The following is a 24,910-nucleotide window of genomic DNA, read 5'->3' as shown; positions in this document are numbered from 1 at the left end:
GGAGGAATGGGAAGGCGACTGTAAGCCGCTTTGAGCCTCCTTTGGGTAGGGAAAAGCGGCATATAAGAACCAACTCTTCTTCTTCTTCTTCTTCATCATCATCATCATCATCATCATCATCATCACCGGGGACCACTCAATGCTGGGGACCACTCACCGCCTTTTACTGAGGCCCGTGGGGGGGTAGTTTACTCCTCTACTCTCAACCACTGCCCTAATGCTCTCTGATCGCTATGGTAATGTTTAAACATCCCTTCAAAATAAGATACAGACACGCCACAACAATGAACATAAGGAACATTTTATTTTCATGGAAATTTTAACTCATGTCAACTGACAGTTTAACTCATGACGGGGGGGGAGAAGGCGTCCTTCAGGGCCCACCTCCAACTTGTCAAAGGACCACATGTGGTCCGTGGCCCACAGGTTGGGGATCGCTATTTTAAATCACCATCCCCAGGAATGGAAATCCATTTTTGCAATATGATGCAGCTGATCAAGCTCTTACATCAAAAGCACTGCACTAGATGGATGTCAGACAGGAAGAGGAAGTGCCTTGCTTCCTTGCTCCAAGCCCATTCTGCAGGAGCCAGCTGTGACTTGGATTGGGGAATGGAAAGCAAGGGAACCTTGGTGCTTCCCCTCCCCATCTGACAGCCAATCTATGCAGCTTCAGAGAGGCATGAGTGGAATTCTCTCTCCATTCCTGCCTCCTTCCCCCACTCTTCAGAAGCCTTCTGCCTTCTCCAATCCTCCAGGAATGGAAAAAATAGTCTTGCATGTTATAACATGCCAGCATTGTAATGCAATAACCTTTTTTTAACACCTTGGAGGGGGAAAGGGGGAGGTGAGGATACATCGAATTAAGGGGCGCTATTGGAGGAAAGAGATGCAGTGCATATGGAAGAGGGAAGCACTAGAGAACCTTTCTCATGAGGGGGAGGAGGAAGGGAGGAGGAGGGAGAATAGCAATGAGGAAAGGGGTGTGCCCAAACGCTCAAAATGTCAGGTGCCACAAAAAAATAAATGCATACATTTCTGCATTGAATAGTGTCGAAATAGACCCAGTTAGTCCCTACTTCAAAAAGTGAAAAACAGATTTCTCAGGATTTCCTTGCTGCGAGGCACCTGAAAGGGCGATTTTCAGTGTGGAAATGGACGAAAAACTTGACCTTACATAAATCCAAGCCAAACCCCCTGTGCAGAAACAGTCCTGTTCTTCCTATTTTATTCTGTTGTCTCCTAGGATTGCAATGTCAATGATCCAAACCCAATTTTTCATTTTTTCTTCTAATGTGATATCAGGGGTGTTATCCTCTAGGTTTGGAATGTTCCAAAGAATCTTTGTTTCATAATTCTTCATTATCTTGTTTGGTTTATGTTCCTATGAATACTTCTTGCAAAGATTCCAATGCAACGTAGCTGCAACTGTATTGTGATATTCTTTTATAGTTGATTGAGCAATTTTACTGCAGGCACTGACTACCATGTGGTCCACTGTTTCATCCTTTCATCCTTTGTCTTGCAAAGTATACATTTGCTGTCATCATTAGTCTTCTGAATCCACAATGAGGAAAAGTGAATGCCATGCAGTAGCAACAGTAACTCCAAGCAGGGTGAGATGTCCAGATGTCAAGGTCTGAGCCCCCCCCCCAACATCTTTCACAATCTTTTCCAGTTTACTGGTCATCTTCCTCCTTACCATGTCAACCATTTCTGGGCAGTTGGCCTCATGCCAACAGTTGGCCATGGGCCAACAGGGCTGGTCTAGTCAATCTAGCCAGTTTTTTAATTAAGGCAATTAACAACAAAGTTGAAACTGGATTGCCCAACAGAATCCACCAAGGTGCTGATACTTTGGGAAGAACTCATGCAACCTGGCTGGGATGGCTTAACTAGCAGTTTAAACAGGGCTGCACGAGAAGCCAGCCCCATACCAAGCTAACGGGAACAGTCTGCTCCCCCTAGCACAGCTGATCTGGGGGTGGGGGAACTACTGTTAATTCTCAAATATATCTTGGATTTTCTCAGGATTTTTCTTTCCAGTTTTCCATTTGTTGTTGTTGTTATGTGCAAAGTCGTGTCCGACCAATCGCGACCCCATGGACAATGATCCTCCAGGCCTTCCTGTCCTCTACCATTCCCTGGAGTCCATTTAAGTTTGCAATATCCAAATACATTCAGGAAGCCAAAATATATTCCAAAACACTAATAAGGTGTTTGGGGGTACAATTTTGTCTCAGGTAGACCAGAATGCATATCTCTATATCTAACCATGAAATTCCATCATAATTAATGGAGATAAATACAGGCATATGTCAATGCGATAAAACAGTACAAAAATAGTACAAAGAAGGCATCAGGAAGCATCTGCCATCAGCTATTTAAATGGCTGCAGGGAATGCTGATACTTTATTTGTGTCACAACTCCTCCCCAGGCTGAGCTCCACAAGTAGGCAGCTGCTGCTGATTGGCTGGTTGGTCATTCAAATGCTGCTGAGGGCAAAGCCAGAGCCTTGTTAGCAAATAGCCACATGGCACTACAAGCTCTGAATGCCTTCTTGTGCTCATCTCTCAGCGCAGCCTGCAAATTCAGCCCTCAGTACATTGGGTTCATTAAATGTATGTTGTTTATGCTGAGATTATGCACTGGAACTCCATTCTAGCTTGGTGCGCATGTTTCTAGAGAGTGAAATTGCTTAAGCATGAGATCTTTTATGAGCTTTGCCCCATATTAGATATGCTGCTGGCAGCACAATATGTGTAACATCAGCAACAATTTTGTGAGTGAATAGAAAAGGCTGAATGAGTTTGTCAACCCAGGGGACTTACTTGCTACAGGAGTAGTTCAAAGCTGGACCCTGTTTCAAGTCTAATCATGTTTATATTAACAGTCGTCATAGCTCTGAAAAGGAACAAAAGCTGCCAGAGAGACTGACAATCAGAGTTAAAAGGACTTTATTTGAGGGACACAATAAAACATCAGTCTTTGAGAAGGAAACAAGGCAAGGTGTTGTGTAAAGAAACAAGGCCTCTTACTTTTCAGGCTAATGCAGCATTATAGTGGCAAGTGGTTTTGGCCTTATCTATTCTATTCCTTGCATCTAAGCCAGAAATAGGTTGCTTCCAGCACACATTCTGACAATGGCACACTTAGGACCATATCTGTGCCCAAGCAACAGAAGCATGGGCAGCACTGCTGTTACCAGCTGTGTAGAAAAAAAACAACAGGCAAAATATATGCCTGCTGTTGCCTCCCTCTCCTTCATGACCACCAGTCAAATCCCAGAAACACTAGGAGCTCCTCTGAGATTTGGCTTATTCCAAGTACATCTCACCAAGCATAGTCCTCACCTGACACACCCCATTTTGTTCGCCAGTACCAACATCTTCACAGATAAAAGTTGTCTTTTTTCACTTTGATGCAAAAGATCTAAGTGAAACATCCACACGGCAGTGTTATTCTAGAAGCCACCACAGTGTTCTACGACCAATATTAGGCAAAGCTGCAGTAAAATGAGGAAGAAATTACACTTTAATGACTTACCAAAACTTCAGAGAATGCATCCTCTGTCAGTTCTTCAAGAAAATAAATGACTTTTCTTTAAAGTCAGAAATGTAAAAAGGGTGAATATCGGACTCAGACAGATCAAACTTCTTGATTTGCTCAAAAGATGCAAACTGCAGACTTGTTTTTCCTTATGGGAGAGGGGGAGAAGTTTAACTCTTCACCTTCTGCTTGGTTCTCGCTATTTGAAACCAGCTTGATATTAGCTTTGTTGTGCTTACTCTAAAAGAGAAAAGACTTGTTTCAGTATAATGTGGATCTCACAGAAATGATCTCTAATTCTTCCCATTTTAGCTCTAAAGCACCACACTCTAATTGCAGAGTAACTTATCCTACTTGCTACAGCTATGGATAAATATTGGCAATTAAAACTTGCATCTAACTTATCTACTAATTTAAAATGCTTAGTACCAAGTCCTCATTATAAAAATAATTAACAATGAGAACTCCATCCCCACCAGAAGAGTACTGATTTGTTTTGACTCTTTTTACTGGATTATGTTTTCATCATCTCTCTGCAATTAATGTTATTCACCTATGATTTGAAATTCTGGTTCTATGGCCTACATTCTGTAATAATTCCCCTTTCCACTTTATGTTTCTTCCCTTATGAAATAGTTACAAAGTTAGATAGATCTGCTATCTGAGTGCAAAACTACTGATGAAGTGAGCTGTGAGTCATGAAAGCTTATTCCATAATGTCTCTGGTAATCTGTAAAGGACCATAATTCTCTTGTAATATTTTGCTTGTAACTCACGTTTTTCTTTTTTTAAGCAACTGTTTGGCATCTGCATCCAGATGTAGGCATGCACTTAAACCAAAGGAGTCTAGTTAACATTCCCAAATTAATCTCAGCAAGAACTTCACTTTAATAATGTTTGGTTCGGTTTCTGTTATAGTACAGAAGTAAAAATGTTATTTTTAATAGTTACTAGTATGTTTCCCCAGTGGACCCCAACAAAAATTTTACTGCACAAGTAAAGGTGCCTACAGTTTAGGAGTTGTGCAATTATACTATGAAGAAATTCATTAGGATGTGAATATTATCTAGTGGCCTAGGCCCTTACCAGCAACTGTTTGTATTTTTATTTATTTATTTATTATTTAAGCTTGCATACTGCCGTTAACCAAAAGGTCTCATGGCGGTACACAGTAAAACATTAAAACCACAATAAAACCCCATAAAACTCCCATTGTGCATCTTACAATAACAACAACGATGGCGCTTTAATCCTATTGCCCCCCACTTGTTCAGTGCGAGGCCATAGTAATTGGTTTCATGAGAGAGGGAGCTGGCTGATGGATCTAGGGCAGGGGTAGTCAACCTGTGGTCCTCCAGATGTTCATGAACTACAATTCCCATGAGCCCATGCCAGCAAACTCTGCCAGTGGCTAGTGGGAATTGTAGTCCATGAACATCTGGAGGACCACAGGTTGACTACCCCTGATCTAGGAAATCTAAAGATGGAACCCGGGCTCTGCCCTGGCCTCAACCATATGCCTGGCGTATATCCTGGAGTGAATATAACCCTCAATATTTGAAAAAGCATCATGAGTAAAGGTGCAGTTCTCTGCTTTCCCTGAAATAACTTGCTGCTGAGCCTCCAGTGCTATAGAAAAGCCCTGATTAGCCAGGGCGTCAGTTGATTCCCTACATTGCACTACGTCTTTTAAAGGGGAAGCCTTAACTTCTTTCAGCAGAGACTCCAGAAATCCTAACTTCTCTCAGCAGAGATTTGCATCTTGGATTTATTCCCCCTCCTCTGCTGTCTCCAATCCTCTCCCCCCCCCCATCTTCAAGAAAAGAAAGAAAGAGGCTCCTGCTGCGCTTGGCTCCCCCCCCCCCCAAGCTTCCCTAATCACATGCAGAACACTTTTCTGTTTCAATGGGTATATATATACACACACACACACACACATACACACACACACATTGAAACAGAAAAGTGTTCTGCATGTGATTAGGGAAGCTTGGGGGGAGATATATATACACACATTAGCTTGAAAGGGCCTCCTTTCCTGGCCAGGCAAGCCAAGGGCCCTCTCCCTGTACCTTCAGTTGGCTCCAGGCTCTGAGGCGCGCCTGAGAGCAAAGAGGCTAGAGTCTAGTGATGGAGGGTGGGAGCCGCAGGGGCAGGGCCAATCAGGGTGCAGCCAGCTTAGACAGCTGGACACCCCCCAGGTTGTTTCACAAATATATAGAGGAACCATGGATAAGGATATATATAGATATAGATATAGATAGATAGATAGATAGATAGAGAGAGAGAGAGAGAGAGAGAGAGAGAGAGAGAGAGAGAGAGAGAGAGAGAGAGAGAGAGAGAGAGAGAGAGAGAGAGAGAGAGAGAGAGAGAGAGAGAGAGAGAGAGAGATAGAGATAGAGATAGAGATAGAGATAGAGATAGAGATAGAGATAGAGATAGAGATAGAGATAGAGATAGAGATAGAGATAGAGATAGATATAGATATAGATATAGATATAGATATAGATATAGATATAGATATAGATACATACTAGATGATGGATGGATGGATGGATGGATGGATGGATGGATGGATGGATGGATGGATGGATGGATGGATGGATGGATGGATGGATGGATAGATAGATTACATACATACATACATACATACATACATACATACATACATACATACATACATACATACATACATAGAATCATACATACATAGAATCATAGAGTTGGAAGCGGCCATACAGGCCATCTAGTCCAACCCCCTGTTCAACGCAGGATCAGCCCTAAGCATCCTAAAGCATCCAAGAAAAGTGTGTATCCAACCTATATATATATAGAGTTCGGACACTGCATTAGAGTTGCTGAGGTTTGCCCCTGGTTGCCATCCTGGGTATTGACCATCAACAACTGGTTAACATCTAGGCCAACTGTTGGAGGGCTGAAGCACAGGAAGCATGGGAAGAGTTTTATCTTGTATTGTTTGCCACCATTTTTATGCTGGAATTTTTTTTATTGGGGTGTTTTTATGGGAGATCTGTTTTATGTTTTATATTATGTTGTGAACCACCACAAGCCTGCTTGCTGGGAGAGGCAGTTTTTAAATCTAATATATAAATATATTTCAAGGTTCCATCCCAAAATCTCCTGGAATTTCCCAAACTGGAACTAGAACCCTAAGGGGAATTGATCCCTGTAGCTGGGAGATCCACTGTGACTCCTGGAGTGTTGCCACCATTGCCATTGCTGCTATGAGGAAGGTGGAAGCAATTGGGCAGCTGGGAGCACCACTGCTGCTGCTGTGTGAGAAGAAGCAGATGAGAGGATGGAAGAATGATAGGGGGTGGGTGGAAAGGGCGAGTCATGGGATAGGGGCAGAAAGTTGGAGATAATAATAGTTTGAAGGGGAGAAACAGAGAAAGTGATAAAGTGGTGAGGCAGAAAACCAAAGAATGATGGGAAGGGGAATAGAAAGAGACAGGAAGTGACAGGTATGGAGGACAAAGAGAGTAAGAAAATGGATGGTAGGAAGGAGAAAGCACATGAAAGAGATGGAGAGGGGGAGGAAGCAAAGGTGAAGGGAATGGGATGCCCCCTCCCCCACAAGTTTCTTACAGGTCCCCACTTGTAATAACTAAAAGCCTGCTTACTTTCCCATCTCTACCCAGAAATCCAGTTTGATACAACACAGGCACAAAAGAATATGTTGAAAAGATCCCATGTGGTCTCCTCTTTCCACATCTACTACCCACCCTGCCCAGCTGTGCTATGAAGTGTAACTGCAACAAAAGAGTTGTTTTTGCTCAGATCTTCCCCAATTTTTATTTGTTTTAGAAAGGCTGTCACAGGAGGTATTAAACCACAAAACAGGGAGATTCAAATTGTAAAAGGGGAACTGGAATATTAGACCCTAGACATCAGAAAGGTATCTTACAATAATTCACAGCAGGAACAAAGAATAACGGGTAGAGAGAATTCAACTGGACTACTCTTGTCCTATGATTTTTATTTCACCATTTTCTGTAGCACCATAAGATTAATATGGAAAACCAATACATTTGTGCTTTTAACAACTGTATTTTGTGGAAGTTGAGACTTTTCAAGTGAACTTCAATAAGATCAGTAACAGCAGACAGATTCCCAAAATACCCACCTTCTCTTGCAGTCTAAAATGAAATACGCCAGTGAATTCTAGAGCACACATTCAGTTCATGTGAAATACAACTGAAGTCTAGATGGGACTTTCCTTAAGCTATAACCATGAATTAACAACTTGCTCATGTCTTATACAACAGACACAAAACCATGCAAGAGGAGAGAAGACGATCCTCTATGCCTAACCCTTAAATATTTGCATAAAAACCCTTATGTGGGACAGTAATACTATGCTGCAGAAGCCTCAAGAGACCTCATGCAATTGCTGCTTTAGAAATGGCAAGTGTTTGATTTAGTGTCAGCAGAGATATACATAGGACCAGGGAGCAACTAAAAAAAATCTGTCAACATCATACATTAAAAAATTCACAGCTACCAGAAAACTACCCAAAACAAAAAAGATAACTAAACAAAAACAGTCACCAATTTGGATAAGATCTTTTTCCTTGATAGCCCATTCCATGAGAAGTAGCAAAATTTATAAGAACATGAAAATGGTTTACCTTTCTTAATGTTCAGTTTTAATTAGTCAGACTTTTCCCCCAAGGACTTCAAAAAATTACCGGATCTGAAAGAAAAAGTAAATATTTCAGATTATTGATTACAAAGGAGACAACATTCCCAGATTCTGTTATCTTCATAAATGTCTCCTCCCTTCCAATGCTGCATTTGGTGCTTGCTATGGTATATTTAGTATATGGTATATTTTTCTATGGTATAGTACTAGAGGAGATCAGCCCTGACTGCTTCTTAGAAGGCCAGATCCTAAAGATGAAACTCAAATACTTTGGCCACCTCATGAGAAGGAAGGACTCCCTGGAGAAGAACCAAATGCTGGGAGCGATCGAGGGCAAAAGAAGAAGGGGACCACAGAGAATGAGGTGGCTGGATGGAGTCACTGAAGCAGTCGGTGCAAACTTAAATGGACTCCGGGAAATGGTAGAGGACAGGAAGGCCTGGAGGATCATTGTCCATGGGGTCGTGATGGGTTGGACATGACTTCGCACCTAACAACAACAACGGTATATTTATTTATTTGATTGATTTGCATTGTATACCACCCTCCAAGCAAGCCAGCTCAGGGCAATGAACAACAATAACACTAACAATAATGGAGATTAAGAATTAATAACATTATAACATTAAAACAGGATGAAACCATTTAAAAACTACATTCCATATATTAGCAGCAGCATCAAATTAAATATATTTCTAACATGCTCTCAGTTCACATGTGGGGGTGTTTTTTTTTATAGGGGAGGCGCACCGATGTTGTAAGATAACGGACCCAACCAAATGCTTGCTGGAAGAGCTCTGTGTCTTGCAGCCTCTGTGGAACTGAATCACTTCCATCAGTGCCTGGGTCTCCTCCAGGAACTCATTCCACCAAGTAGGGCCAGGACTGAAAATGTCCTGGCCCTGGTTGAGGCCAGATGTACATCCAAATACCAACTGGTTGGAATTTGCAGAGTGCAGCACTCTTCAGAGGACATAGGCAGAGAGGCGGTTCCTTGGGGCTGCTGGGCTGATACTGTGAATGACCTTAAAGGTAAGCACCAAAACCTTAAAACTTGATTTGGAATTCAATTGGAAGCCAATGCAGCTGGCTGAAGGTCAGGCCAGATGTGGGCTCTCCAAGATGTTCCTGTGAGGACCCAGGCTGCTGGGTTCTGGACCACTTGCAGTTTCTGGGTCAAGAATAAAGGTAGGCCCACATAGACTGAAGTGACTGTCACATAGATCACCATGGCTAGGTGGCTCTGGGGCCCAGTAGGACACTAGTAGTTTGGCTTGGCAAAGATGTAAAAATGTCAGTGGTGCTACTCTCATGATCTGCACCTCCATAGCAAGGGAGGCACTGAAGATCACATTGAGGTTCCTGGCTTCATGTACTATCCTGTAACTCTACACAGCAAAGGTTGTACAAGGAAGGGGTAATTGGAGGAGCGGATCAAAATCTGCAAGTCTGCATGGCATCATACAGAACATTTTCAGTGACAGAAATGATTGGGACCGGTATTTAAAAAGTATTTTAGAACACAATACATTACTATTGGCTCCTGGCTTAATTGAATTTTTATTACCAAGTGAGAAAGGATGCCCTTAAAATAATTTTAGGTACACAACTGAATCATTGTTATTGGAAAGTGTATCTGACCATGGCAATGAGCTCTCAAGAATGAAGCCTCTGATTAATATCTTTGCCTTTGGTCACAGTCAATAATAAGTTTTAAAAAATTCATCTTGGTGAATTTATAAGAAATGATTGTTTTATTGTGTCAGGAACTGTTTCTGTAACATCATTTGTTTGATCACTGAGGAAGGCCTGTGCACCAAAATGCATCTGGTCAGGGTCAATTATGATCATTTCTGGTTGTCATTGTACAGTATGAATCTTAATTGAGACTATCACAAGGGCCGATATATTTACTTTGAAATAAATATATGAATATATTTGTGTATCTGTTAATATTTATTAAATTTAAATATAACTAACTAAATAATTGAGCCTATATATCCACATCTTCTTAATTTTTTGGTACTTAATTAAGTACAACAATATAACATCTATGATTTTTTTTTCCTAAGGGAAAAAATACAAACATGACCATTCAACTCAGGACAGATACGTGCTAATTGGGTTGTCAATTTACAGGTGGTAGCTGGAGATCTCCTGGGATTATAACTGATCTCCAGGTGATAGAGACCAGTTCACCTAGAAAAATTGGCCATTTTGGCACAGGGACTCTATAGCATTATATTACACCAGACTTTCTCAGCCAGGGTTTTGTGAAACCCTGGAAAGTGTATCTGACCATGGCAATGAGCTCTCAAGAATGAAGCCTCTGATTAATATCTTTGCCTTTGGTCACAGTCAATAATAAGTTTTAAAAAATTCATCCTAGAAGGGTTTCACCAATTGATTAGGAGTTCATTTTTAATATATTTCTTAAACTTCAGGTGATATGAGCACATATGATCATGTCAACCCACTCCCCCTCCCAAAATAGCCAGAAATGGACCTGGAGGGGGTAGAAAGGGTAGGGGCCCTGACCATACAAATCTTTTCAGGCCAAGGCTCATCACACATGGTAGCAACTGGAGTTCAGACAAGTAAGTATTTATATTTTATCAACTGCAAGCCCTGTTTCTGAAGGTTTCCACTGCAGCCTCCGATTGGTAAATAACAGCAAACAACCCAGACTGCAAATATGGTACTGTTCACAAATCATCTGAAAATATTTCTGTGCTGTCACTTCCTGTTTTATATGAGTGGCCTGGTGACTGGGCAGTTACTTCTGGTGACATGAGACTTCTGGGGGCATGACAGAAAGGTATGGCCTGCTGATATAACTTCTGGGGTTTCTTGAAGACTGAAGAATGTTTCAGGGGTTTCCTCAATTATAAAAAAATTAAGAAAAGCTGTATTACACTGAAGTCCCTCCCCTCGCCAAATCCTGTCCTCATTTGGTTCCACACACCCCAAATTTCCAGGTATTTATCTACCTGCAGCTGGCAACCCTACCAAGTATAGAGGGACAGCTTGATTTTTTTTAAATTGCTTACTAGTAGGAAGATGTGCTTGTTTATTTTTTAATAAATTCTGAGTTTGCATGCTTTTAAGAAATGAATAGGTAAATCTCTGTTTACAGATTCTAACAGGATCAAGACTATATTCAAAACCTGATTGTTTATTATATGAAGCTTATTCAAAGGCAAGCCAGATGTGATATTGAGTGTTCTAGTAAATCCCACAATTTTCCCCTTTAAATATCAAGTGAACAAAACCCCAGATACTTTTGCGGGTATATAGCATTGTACTCCAATGAAGCCCCTGTCCTTCCAAGACTCCACCACCAAATCGCCAGGAGTTTCCAAACCAATCTGGCAATCTAACCTCCTATCCCTAACTGGTGGATGGAAGGATCTGACAAATCACTGCAGACCCACTTCAATAGACAAAGGCTATTTTTCCTTTGCCTGTTGGCTCATCTGATCCTTCTGAGGATAAAAGTCTAGAAGGATTTATCAGAATCAGTAGGAAAGCATTTAATCCATGAAGAACTCTTCCAGCAGGAATTCAGGTGAAAATCCTTCTGGGGGTATGTGTGTCATGATAGGTAAACACCCAACAGCAATTCTCCCCTCTTTCCAATAGTATAGGTAGAGGGAAAGAAAAATACCCCTTCAACACTTTAGCAGTCACTGAGACCAGAATCTCAAAGACTTATAAATTAACAGCCTGCCTCAGACAACTTAAGGAAATTATGATAAATTACATTCCAAAATGTTTCCCTCTTTAAACAAAACATATTGCAGGGCAGGGGAGGGAAGAGTGATCGAGTGTACAAAGAACACAGAGACAAGAATATATATTTGTTGCATGAATAAGGCCACAGCTTTTATTGTTATGTACAAGAGCATGGGCTCTACCATCCCTTCCATCCATTTACCATCCCTCTCCTCCATGAAGTCAGCTAACTTCAGGATGGTGGGGGAGGGAAAGCCCACCAGCAGACCCACCTGTGGTGTCCGAGTGATGTGCAGATTTAGATCCCCCTACCCATCAGGCCTGCTAGGCCCTGGGAAGGTGAAGCACAGAAGAAGCCCCATAGGTGCCTGACTCTATTCCAGCTCCTCCCAGTTGTAAGGCAACTGTCCTCCACTGTGGGAGGATGTCATTGCCTAGCACATGCCCAGCCTCTTAAGGAGGCCCCTGTAAATGGATGAGCCCAGAACGCAGGCACAGACTCTGCCCCCAAAGGATCCATCCCCAAATAAACCCACAACTGTGACAATATGTTGAAAACAAATTATATAAACAACACAGATAAAACAAATACAACCATACAAATATAACTGGAGGGAGAGTAAGTTATTCTTTGGCGCACCTGGGCTGGCTTCTCCTTTAAGCTGGCACAGGCAATGCACTCCACTCCATTCCCACAGCAACTTTCATGCATCACAATGACTTGTTCCCAACAGGCTGAGCTGTGCGGGAATGATCCATTCTCCTGCATTCCCCTCTCCCCAGTCATGCAACGGCAGCCACCAGTTAAAGACAGCGGCTATTCTAGCAGGGCAGGGGTGAAAGTGATTGGGCATACAGAGAACACAGACAAAAAAAAATCTTGTTTGGCATTAATAAGGTCAGCTTTTATTGTCATGTAAATGAGTGTGGGCATCATATGTGCCCACACTGTGCTTTTGAACTCTGGTGCTGGAGAAGACTCTTGCGAGTCCCTTGGACTGCAAGGCGAACAAACCGGTCAGTCCTAGAGGAGATCAGCCCTGACTGCTCTTTAGAAGGCCAGATCCTGAAGATGAAACTCAAATACTTTGGCCACCTCATGAGAAGGAAGGACTCCCTGGAGAAGAGCCTAATGCTGAGAGCGATCGAGGGCAAAAGAAGAAGGGGACGACAGAGAATGAGGTGGCTGGATGGAGTCACTGAAGCAGTAGGCGCAAACTTAAATGGACTCCGGGGAATGGTAGAGGACAGGAAGGCCTGGAGGATCATTGTCCATGGGGTCGCGATGGGTCGGACACGACTTCGCACATAACAACAATAACAACAATCATATGTGCAGCTCAATAAATTATCCCTCGCCCCCGAAGTCAGTGAACCTCAGGGTGGTGGGGGGAGGGAAAGCCCACAAGCTGGCCTGCCCACAGGGTCTGATTGATGGGCACATCATAGGCATGGTGGGCCCTGGGAAGGTGAAGCATAGAAGAAGCCCCATGGGCATCACCCTGTAGTGGAGTTCCTCCCAGCCACCTGCCATGCAAGGTAGTTGTCCCCCAACTCTGGAAGGATGCTGCTGTCTGGCATGTGCCCAGCCTCTGAAGGAGGCCCCTAAGCCTGGCTGAGTTTGGCACACAGACATGGACTCTGCTCCAAAAGGATCCACCCCTAAATACACTGCCACAGAGTGGGGCAGAGCTCCAAACCCAGCCCAACTCCCACCATCACTCATTACCCAATGCAGCCCCAAAGAAAAGCATGAACCTCAACAAGCCACAAAGTCCATACCAATTCTGACAGATGGACTCCATCATTCCTGAACAGGGCCTCCTGCCAAAAGATAATGTCCGGATGCCTCAAAGCAGTACAGCAATCAGGCACACATGAGTCCAAAACAGTTTTGCAAACCTTCCGTCTTGCCAAATCCACTTTCCTGGGAGCCACTGCCCCCCTCTAGGGATGCTGTTCCAACAACTCAGACCATATTATAAGTGCACCTGGGCATTTGTCTTGGATAATGAGCAAGTCCCACATAATGGCCAGTGACAGATCCAATCCTGAGCGCGCCAGCAGATCATCACCACCAAGCGGGATAAGAAGAATAGAAAGGAAGACGAACTTGCTGACCATAACATCAAAAGAGTCTACAAGGATAGACCACCGTAAGGGAAGACCACCCTCCCCCAGTCACCTCCCCCAGCCAGACTATGCTGTATTCTTCACTGCCCAAAAAATATGACCAATGACAAAATTCTGTTTTCATAAATTTGAAGTTCCTGCAATACAACATAATCAAACCATGTATGAGCAGTATGCATTAGAATGAGAGCACCCAGGAGACTTTATGAGATCATGGCCAATTCAAAAAGAGTGAGTGCTGAAACTGCCAGCTGCAAGCCTAACTCCAATGCTACCATGATGTGAAACCCGGGGCTGAGATTTGGGGGACAGCCCTTCAGTTGCTGAACTTCTTTATTTGGAACTGGACACAAAGGGTGACAGTACGGCAGGAGCTGTCGCATTCTTACCAACTCCCTTGTGGGGTTCCACAGGGAGTGGTGCTCTCCTCTGCATTGTTTACCATTTTTATTCTCCCTTTGGGCCAGCTGGTCCACAGTTATGGGCTGGGCTATCACCAATATGAGGATGATACCCAGCTCTATCTCCTGATGGATGGCTTCCCAGTCTCCCTTGGATACATTTGCCAGGTATTCAGAAGCTGCAGCTGGATGATTAGAGCAGAGGAATCCAATCAGATCCATAAGTCTCTGCAGGCAGGCCAAAATACGCCCACTGCTCAAGCAGGCTGGGGTGGGGGAATCCTTGAACCAGGCTTTCAGGGCATGATTATCTGACTATATGATGACCTTGGTAATCATCAGATCCACCTCTACCTCACTGGGGAAATAGAAGGGGTATACTTGAAGAAAATAAATAACTTGCATAAAAAATATTCTGCATGTCAATACAATGTAAAATAAATATATAACCAATTTCCAGAATACATTGTAGAATTTCAGAACATGGCAAAAAGTAGTGTTTTGGTCTACTGGTTTGAACACTAGTAGCTCAGTTGAATGCAAGATAGTAATCATTATGGTTAATGTTATATCCTCTATCCATAATTATTAAAATATGTGATTCAACAAAGTGGGAAACCACCCTTCCCATTGCTACCACCATACAATAATGGTAAAAAACCTAAATGAATCATAAATTGCAAAGAATTGTCTAAATTAAAATTTCCCAGATTTCGAAGTATGTTCCAAAGCACAGTATAATTTTAAAAGCTAGCAATTGTAAACAGGCATGAATAACACAAGTGTTTGTCAACAAGTGGAAAGGCAAAATATGAACATACTAACTTTTGTTCAATTGACAAAGCATAAATTACAGTATTTACTTCTAATTAATTTTTTAAAAATTTACAGTAGGAAACCATATGTTTCTTTTCATGTTTCCATCTGGACCTCTCCCTCTATATTTTCATGTATTTAGTTTTCTAAAGATTACATTTTTTTTCTAGACACTAATTCATTAACTTTTAACACAACTGGAATCTCATGCCACATCTTTAACCCGCAGAGCGGATTAAATAATTTGCTAAGGGCCCCGGCGGCGGGCCCTGTCTGTGTCGAGGAAGGGTGCCAATAGGCCCCTTCCCCCAGACTGAGGGCCTTTACGCACGGGGATCTTTGTTGCAAATTGTTTGCGGAATGAAAAATCGCCATTTAAAATAGTGGAATTCGTCGTTATGCATACCTGCCTTTGTAGTGGAATCAGTTGCGTTTTTTAGCGTTTCCCACAGGCTTCCGGTCTCGGCAGAAATTGCTAGAAAGGAAGCGCTATTGCCAAGCTCGTCCCGCCCCTGGCCGTCAAGCAGCCAATGGGCAGCCGTTAGCATGCTCCCAAACAGCCCCTTTCCCTTTAAGAAAGGTTTTAAAAAAAAAAAAACAAGACCCATAGCAACGAATCTAGGTAGATTTGTTGCAACGGAGAGACCCATCCAGCTGCCTAATGTGAGCTGTCGTTTGATTGTATGATCGTTGGCACGCTGCCTCGAGTGATAAAAAAAAAATCCCCCCCCCTCTCACGGGCCCGATTTTCGGCTGAATTAATGTGTAAAAAATAAAGGGACTTTATTTCAGCAAACGGGCTTTTATGTGGTTTGTGCTTAGTGACTAAAGGTGAAGGACTGAAGCCAGGGAAGCCTCTAAACAGAAAGAGGCTTGCTGGTGCGTTTATCCCCGCTCGCTCGGAGAAAAAAAAATGGCGATCGCTTCGCCGGAAGTTTGGAGGACAGGCTCAGGAGGAGGGACTTTGAAGAACCCGCAACAATGGTAACGCACAGGTCTTTAGCGCTAGTGTTGCAGATTGGTTGCAGGAGTGTATCGCTATCCGGAGGGTGAATCCACTTTTCTGGATTCCCCTAAAAGCGCTACAACGAAGCGCTTTTTGCTGATTGGTTTCAGGATTGTTGCAGATTGTCTGCGACGTCGTGCGTTAAGGCAAATTAGTAGCGTTTTCAATTAGCAACCATTGTGCTATTTTGAAGCCGTGCGAAATGGCCCTGACAATCGGAGGGCCCAATTGGCAGGTGCAAAGCACCTGCCGATTGGGCCCTCCGGTTGTCAGTCCAGCGGCAAGGGATCAGTTGTGAGCCACGCACAGCACGGCTCGCAATTGGGCCCTGGCTGCTGGACTGACTAATCGGGAGGCGCATCCACCCCCCTTCAAGGTTGCCCGCGCCCGCCTGCAAGCCGCCATTACCTTTCTCGCCAGCGCCACGCCAGGTCACCTTGCAGCCCCAACATGATGGCCCGACGCCTGCGGCCCTGGCCCCGCCGCCACAGCCTGCAGACCTCGCCCCCTGCCCTGCACAGCGCTCGCCGGCCCACGACGCCACCCGTCTACAGCCGTACCCTCACACTCCAAAGCCCTGCTAGCGCCCACTGCATTCCAAGAGCAGCGGGCTTATTTACTAGTTGGTAATAAATTGATCATATGTAATGTAACAACCTTACATTACATATCATTCCCAAATAATTTACTACCTTTCAGATGTAATTCTGCTCTCTGTTTCATTTTCTGATATAGAAAATTAAGATTAAATAATATCCTCTCTTTGTAATCCTGTTGATAAATCTCAGTTATACTGAACTCTGCTGCTGCTGGATTGCATGCAGGAAGAAGTACAAAACTGTCTGTTTTGAAACAGCGAACCCCATCCTATTTGGACTTCCCAGAGTTTTGCTGTGAGATCAACACAGCTTTGTAGTAGTACAATAGGAGTTAAGAACTTCCTTGTATTTATTTAGAAGCCAGAAAATATGTATAGTTGCTTGAACTTCTTGTGGTTGTTTTATTTTTCCATTGCAAGAAATATTTCTTGCAAAAATTTAATTTTTTCCATTCCTAATTCACAGATCTTATTTCAGCATTTTTTACTGAGACTTATTCCCATGCAGGTCTCCCACTATCTTGAATCTGTGTTCCATCTGACTTGGCTTTGGTTTCTTATTTAGCAAATCTTGTTGTAATTTAACCTTAGCTCTCTGCTATAGTACCTGCTTATTAGAATCATATTTATTTAGGACCAGGAACATCACAACATCATCTTTATGATGACAAAGAAAGTTCTCAAGTCCAGGAAGAAAAAATGTTCCCCAAATCAGGATGGATTAGAAGTAATAACACATAAGATTGATACGCCAGATTTATTACTCGCTGCCCATTGGTTTTTATAAGAAAATGCCTTGACACAATTAGTCAAGAACAATGATGCCTTTCAAACCTTGCTCTATGGAAAGATATGACATCTAAAAACACTACATCTCTGCTGACAGAGCACACAATGTAAATTCTAGAAAATTCAAATCACAGCCATTTTGTATGGTCAAAACAATAAGATGTGTTCCTTTGAAGCCCACTTAGTTTCCCTGAAGTCCAGTTCAGAATCTTCACAAAAGCACAATCACCATGTAACATAATCCACTTCAAAGCATATTGTCAGAGAAACCTAACAATAAGCACAGCCACATGAACTCTATCCCTAACACAGGAGAATTAGAGTGTACTTTAACTGGCTATTCTAGATGAATGATGTATCATCAGCTTCAAGATTATGACTTAATTATTGGAAAATACTTATTTTAAAGCAAGAAAATATTTTGTACAATTCCACACATATATTCTATTATTCAACATCTTTTAATAGCTAATGCTGACATTAAACTGAAGTAAATACTGCAAATTAAACATGTTATAATTGGTACTACTTTAATTCTTTCAAAAGCCATAGTGACAAAAATCTATCCCACAGATTTGAGTGAAGGGAAGTAAATATATTCTAAATACATCAATTTACAGCTTCTCAAATCTAGTATTTGTTGTTCTGCTAACTGTGCTTGTAATGAATCTATTTTTTCTCCTTTCTAACTCATGACATTACAACTACTAAATATGCAAAATATAAATGTATGATATATTGTGTTTTGAACTAAAGTTCCTGAAGTTTCACTCTGAAATATAAGTTTCCATGAAGCGGAGATGGACATATCTGATTTTGTTGCTTGATTGACCAAATCTAATCAGAATTATTTCTGCACATCGCTTCACTACAGCAGTGGCCCCATTAAACACTAAATGCTTCTGGAAGCTCAACCCTTTTGAATCCCTACTGTGAGTCAATATATTTCAAACAGTAGCTACTCAGTGGGCTACTCAAAACACTCATGAGATAAAGGTGCTGTACTTTACTAACATCTCAAAAACCGTAACAAAATCTGTCACGTTGTCTGGGAATGAAAATCTCATAGTCATCTAGAACCTGTATGGCAAAGATTGTTAATAATAATTAAGACTGCTGAACTAATTCATCATAATTAAATGTTAGGTAAGGTTAAAAATAACAGCTAGTTTTTTTTGTGTGAGATCAGTACTATGTTTCTAAATGAGCTGGCTGTGCCACAATTGGTGTTATACAAATGAAAAAAATAAGTATTTATTTATTTATTTATTTATTTATTTATTTATTTATTTAATATGCCACTCTTCCCTAGAGGCTAAGGGTGGCTCACAAAAGTTAAATACAATACAATATAACACAGATAATATGAAATTTAAAATCCAGTTATCATTTTAAAATTATACTCATAGTAAGTTTAAAGAAATCATTGAAACCATTTCTGCATTAAAAATATGTTCCTGGACAGCCTTCGAATGATGGCAGCTTTTAGAGCCCCCTCCAAATGACATCACCAACATACCAAAGCTGTACAGTAGCAGGGTTGTGATTTGGCAATTTTTAACTCACGATTTCATGAATCGCCAAAACTAGATTAACCACCCTAAATCTTGCGTCCCCCTAAATCTTGCGTCCCACTGGTGAGGAACCAATGAGCAACCAGGGATAAGACTGTATGGAGGGGAAAATGCACGATAGTCTCAGCAGCTTTGTCCCACCCTGGCACCCTTTCCGGCTTAAAGTAATTTTTTTTAATGGTGTAGTCCATGTTGCAGCGTGACTGCAAATCTACATTATAAAAGGTGAAATAAAATCTTTACAGTGCCCACCTTCTTTTTGATAACTGTAAGGCAAAATACAACCCCTTTTCTATATTCTGGTGGGGGGGGATGAACTGGGAAAGAGGGGGGCGGGTGATTGGGCTTTCTCCTGATCATACAGGGGTCTGAGCACCTTATTTTAAAGCCATCGATTTACACAAAATGTCTTTTTGGGCTCCAGGGACCATATTCAGGGCCATTCCGCATTCATCCAAAATAGAACAATGGTTACTAATTGAAATTGCTACAGTTTTGCCATTATGCACAACGTCGTTGACTATCTGCAACACTCCTGAAACCGATCTGCAAAAAGTGCTTCGTTGTAGCGCTTTCAGGGAAATCCCAAAAAGTGGATTCACCCTCCGGAAAGCGCTACACTCCTGCAACCAATCTGCAACACTAGCGGGAAAGTTCTGTGCGTTACCATTGTTGCGGTTTCCGGCGAAGCGATCGCCATTTTTTTTCTCCGAGCGAGCGGAGATCAACACACCAGCGAGCCTTCGTTTACCCAGCGAGGCTTCCCTGGCTGCAGCCCCTCTGTTTAAAGTCACCAAGTACAAGCATCACAGAGGCCCGTTTGCTGGTTTATTTTCACTTTATTTTTCACACTGTTTTTGGCTGAAAATCGCGCCTGTGAGGGCGCCTGCTAGCTGGATGAGTCTCTCCGTTGCAACGAATCAATGCATATTCGTTGCAATGGGTGTGTTTTTTTTTTTAAAAAAAACCTTCCTTAAAGGGAAAGGGGCTGTTTGGGAGCATGATAACGGCCGCCCATTGGCTGATTGACGGCCAGGGGCGGGACACAGTTCGGCAATATCGCTTCCTGGCTAGCAATTTTTGCCGAGACCGGAACCCTGTGGGAAACGATAGAAACGCAACTGGATTCTATTACAAAGGCAGGTATGCGTTACGCCGAATTCCACTATTTAAAATGGCGATTTTTCATTCAGCAAACAATTTGCTACATGGATTTTAAAAAATATATTTTGAGGCGGGGGGGACAAAGTTTCTATCAACGAGAGAACTGCTGTGCTGTGATTGTCATTGTGAGGAGGGTTGCAAAAATAGCTGATAGGCAAAGAGCCATGAGCTGCATATGCACTCACCTGCCCATTTACCTCCCTGCATGCAGAAAAGACTTTTCCCAAACACGTGGCTGCACTACAGACACAGATGATGCAGCGGTCCTAAGGTGATGGTAACTCCTTCAGGCAAAGGAGGCGCAGTACCAGACAGTCGTATGGTGAATGAACCCAGTGAGGAGAAAAGGAAGAAAAGCTGACAAGTGGCAGAGGCTGAAAGCATCCAAAGGGGCCAGCTTCTGCCCTTGCCCTTTTATGCTGTCACTGCAGTGTCACTCCACCTCCCAAAACTGGCATGCAAATCAAGCGCACTCCCTGTTTGCACACACCTGCATACAGGTGCAGTTCCATCCCGGCATACCAGCGCTCCTCTGCCAGCTACTTGCTTAGGGTACAGGCAGCATTTATTAAAGGAATGAAGTTCTAGAATTCATGACATTAACATGCCATGTTTTTATAAGTCATGCCATTTATGTTTTAACATTTTATTCCTATTACTAGTTTTCAAGCCTGCTGCAGCGGGCGCTAGCGGCAAGAAGAGCGCGGGGCGGGCGGGGCGGGGTGGGAGGCAGGCCACTCGCTGGAGGCGACAAAAAGCTATGTCATGCTCTGTGGTGGCGGGGGAGGGTGGGAGCGGGCAGCGGCATACCTGAGGGTGCAGTGAAGTACACAGAGTGGACTCTGGCATGCGGGCTTCAGTGGCACTGGAGACTAGGCTTGTGCAATTCGGCCGCTTTGGCGGCCGTTCCCTCTGGGCGCAGCCAGCGCCGCGTTGTGGTGGGGCGGTGCCGGCAGCAGCATGAAAGCGGGCGCAACCACTTGATCTCAAGTAGGTTGATTATTAACAACACGGAATTCCGTGCCTGTGTGGTTGTGCCCGCTTTCATGCTGCTGCCGCCACCGCCCTCCCCCCCCACGGCATGCCGCTGGCTGCGCCTAGAGGGAATGGTGGCTAAATCGCACAAGCCTACTGGAGACATCAGAGGGTGGCGTGGCTTTTGAGAGGGTGGTTGCAGGGCCGCCTCATACTGATGATTTTGGTGGGCTCCATATGGCACAGTGGCACCTCATAGGCGTGCCTGCGGCAGGGTAGATGTCTCCGGCTCTCTGCCCTTGCAATTTGAACATAAAATATACTACACCATTTCAGTTTCATCTTTAACCGTTCATGCGGAGCAGATAAAATAAAGCAGTAAGGGCTAAAGGGGAGAAGAATGAACGGCCCCTGTCAATGATAAAAACTCGGAGGGCCCAATCAGCAGCCGCGAAGCGGCTCCTGATTGGGCCCTCCGAGTGTCACTCCAGGGCATTGGCTGATTGGCCCAGCCGGGGAGTCACCACACAGATGGAGAAGCCTCCTGATGCAGTGAATCCTCTGGCCAGCTTCTCCTCCCCCTAGGAAAAGGCCCAGGGATGCTGTACCGAAGACGAGGTGTCCTTGGGCCTTTCCCGTCCGCGGCCCCTTTCTACTAGGGAAAGGAGCAGGGACGCTGCGGCCCTGCTCCTTTCCCTGCATGGACGACTTCATGCCCCACCCGTTGCCTTTCCCTGCTGACCCCGACCCCGACCGTCCCTTTGCCGCCCCTGCCAATCCCTTTGCGTCCCCGCCCGCCCTTCGCCCAGGGACCTACTAACCTTTCTCCGATTCGCTCCCCTCGATGCCCTTTCCCTTCGGTCGCTGCCACCCCCACGACCTACCTACCTCTCTCCTGGCCGCCTGCCCACCGCCCCCATGTCGCGCCCATGGCCACAGCTTGCCTCTCCGCCCACCCCGACCCTGGCCATTCCTAGCCCCTCCTTACCGTTCTGGCCATCCACCGCTTTCCGGGCCCTTGACTCCACTTCCACCCAGTGCCGCAGCCTGGCCACGACACTGAAATACACCGCAAATGCGCCGAGTTCTGTGCATGCCTGCTTTTGATCTCCGCCCCACTGACGCCTGCCCTGTCCCCCCAACCCTCGCCGTGATGCTAGACCATGCATGCGCAGAGTTCTGCGTAAGCCTGGTCGCAGTCCCCGCCGCCTGCAATGTCCCCCAGCTCTAGCCGTGCCCCTTCCCGCGACCTGCCCGCCCAGCCGCCAGCCTGCATGACTCGGCCCCCCTTGCCTGCCAACAGAGAGAAGAATGCGCTGACCAGCCGGCCTCTGCCCATTTTTATAAATGGGCTTTATGTCTAGTAATAATATAATATAGTACACCATTACTGTCTCACTGCCCTTAAAAACAGGATTGTTCATTTATTAAATATGCTGCAATGTTAATACCAGTTAATGGAACTCAATCTATAGCTGTACAATTGCATTCCATCTAATTGTCAATGTAGTCTCAGTAAGTGCCTGAAATTGCAGTGGCCTTGAGAAAGTCTTCATTTTGCTGCTTCTAAAATGGATAACAGCATGTTAAAAGTAAGTAATCCAGCTTTGAAAACATAAATTTCTTCTTGAGCCTAAGCCTAGAGCATAGCCCCCAAATTTCTTGCAACATCACGACTCTTCCTGTGAAGATGCTGGATGAGTCTTCAAGCTTTTTTGTTACAGCGCAGATCTGTACTTGGGTACTGATTTCAGTGCAGTTCAATCAATGAAGAGTTCAACTGTCAGCAATTTCTGCTATTCAGCTCTTTCCAGTTACTGCAGCTCTCCCAGGAGGACTGTTTAATTCTTCATCGCTAACTATTTCAGGGCTGTCTTTTCTGACCTTCAGAGCTTCTCAATGAATCTACCCTTCCTGTCCTTTCAGCGAATCCAATGCTTTTTTATACCACCTCTCCCTGTCATGGTGGTGCTTTCCAAAGGATACCCCATGAGCCTTTGCTAAACATGTGAATTGTCATTAGTCTATTACACATCAGTTATCTGCTAGTCCAGTCTGGCCTATGGTCTACCTAACTGTAGTCTATGAATCAGACCTAAGTATACCCCACATTTTCCCCCAGTACCGGCTAACATTTGACTAGAGTAATTCTGCATGGGGTTGTGTTAATATTCTATGTTAAGACTTCACTCTTTTCCTGTCTTCATAGACCATTCCCCTATTACTCAGACAGATATGGCTGGACACTAGCAAATTCCTTCATACTAGGAAAACAAACTAGAGGCAAGGATTCTCGCCCCTTATGTGTAATATATGAGCAGCTCCATACTCATTTTGACATATGCCTTACTGAAACCATTATTCAATACAAGGTATAAGCTTGTACTAGTAGATGTCTAAAGGCCTTGGTTACCGAGGCATACAAAGCATTCCACTGGCCATCATGGCCCATTTGGTCTGGAGCGCAGTAGCCAATGCCACTTTTGCTAGATAGGCCTCTGTCAAAGAACTATGCAAAATAGAAACCTGGACCTCAACTTCTACATTTGTCAGGCACTACAAAATTAATCGTTATTTTTATGTAGATGCAACACTGTGATGCTGCTACATGTGATAGAGCTGTCAAAGAACTATGCAAAATAGAAACCTGGACCTCAACTTCTACATTTGTCAGGCACTACAAAATTAATTGTTATTTTTATGTAGATGCAACACTGTGATGCTGCTACATGTGATAGAGCATGATGATGATAATCCTCCGCAAAATTAAGGGGCCGATCTAGAATGTCCCATCAAGATGTCCTCTGCCTCAGAGGCAGAACCATTGATTACTCACTGAGAAGGGTTTGTCTCCTCTGAGGACAGGATATTTTGTCCCTCATAGAATCATAGAATTAGAAGGGGCCACACAGGCCATCTTGTCCAACCCCCTGCTTAACGCAGGATCACCCCAGAGCATCCTAAAGCATCCAAGAAAAGTCTGTATCCAACCTTTGTTTGAAGACTGCCAGTAAGGGGGAGCTCACCACCTCCTTAGGCATTGGATACAGGCCACCTCCTGCTGAACTACTCTGACTGTGAAAAATTTTTTCCTGATATCTAGCCTATATTGTTGTACTTGTAGTTTAAACCCATTACTAAGCGTCCTTTCCTCTGCAGCTAATGGAAACAGCATCCTGCCCTCCTAAGTGACAACCTTTCAAATACTTAAAGAGGGCTATCATGTCCCCTCTCAACCTCTTTTCTCCAGGCTGGACATTCCCAAGTCCCTCAACCTATCTTCATAGGGCTTGGTCCCTTGTCCCCAGATCATCCTCGTTGCTCTCCTTTGTACCCTTTCAATTTTATCCACGTCCTTCTTGAAGTGAGGCCTCCAGAACTGCACACAGTACTCCAGGTGTGGTTTGACCAGTGCCATATACAATGGGACTATGACACCTTGTGATTTTTTTTATATACAAGTTTTTTTTTATTTTCATAAAGATAGAAATATAGGATGCAAT

The 24,910-nt window shown here is 43.6% G+C and overlaps 1 protein-coding gene across 40 annotated transcripts in view; it reads right to left on the bottom strand.

Annotated features, from left to right (window-relative positions):
- NRCAM (neuronal cell adhesion molecule) overlaps positions 1-24,910 on the bottom strand; it is a 193,182-nt gene that overhangs the window by 117,036 nt on the left and 51,236 nt on the right. For 34 of the 40 annotated variants that reach the window (XR_013231151.1, XM_077338555.1, XM_077338556.1 and 31 more), the window contains exons 2-3: positions 8,203-8,267; positions 3,548-3,790 (exon numbers count right to left, since the gene is read on the bottom strand). The gene's annotated coding sequence lies outside the window, so the exon portion shown is untranslated. Of the gene's footprint in view, positions 1-3,547; positions 3,791-4,326; positions 4,381-8,202; positions 8,268-24,910 lie in introns of all 40 variants that reach the window. The other 6 variants (XM_077338531.1, XM_077338534.1, XM_077338532.1 and 3 more) reach the window with 2 other exon arrangements.

Source organism: Paroedura picta, chromosome 5 (assembly GCF_049243985.1).
Source record: "Paroedura picta isolate Pp20150507F chromosome 5, Ppicta_v3.0, whole genome shotgun sequence".
NCBI lineage: Eukaryota > Metazoa > Chordata > Lepidosauria > Squamata > Gekkonidae > Paroedura > Paroedura picta.
Note: the sequence above shows the minus strand (reverse complement) of the source record. Positions and strands in the feature narration are given on the sequence as shown.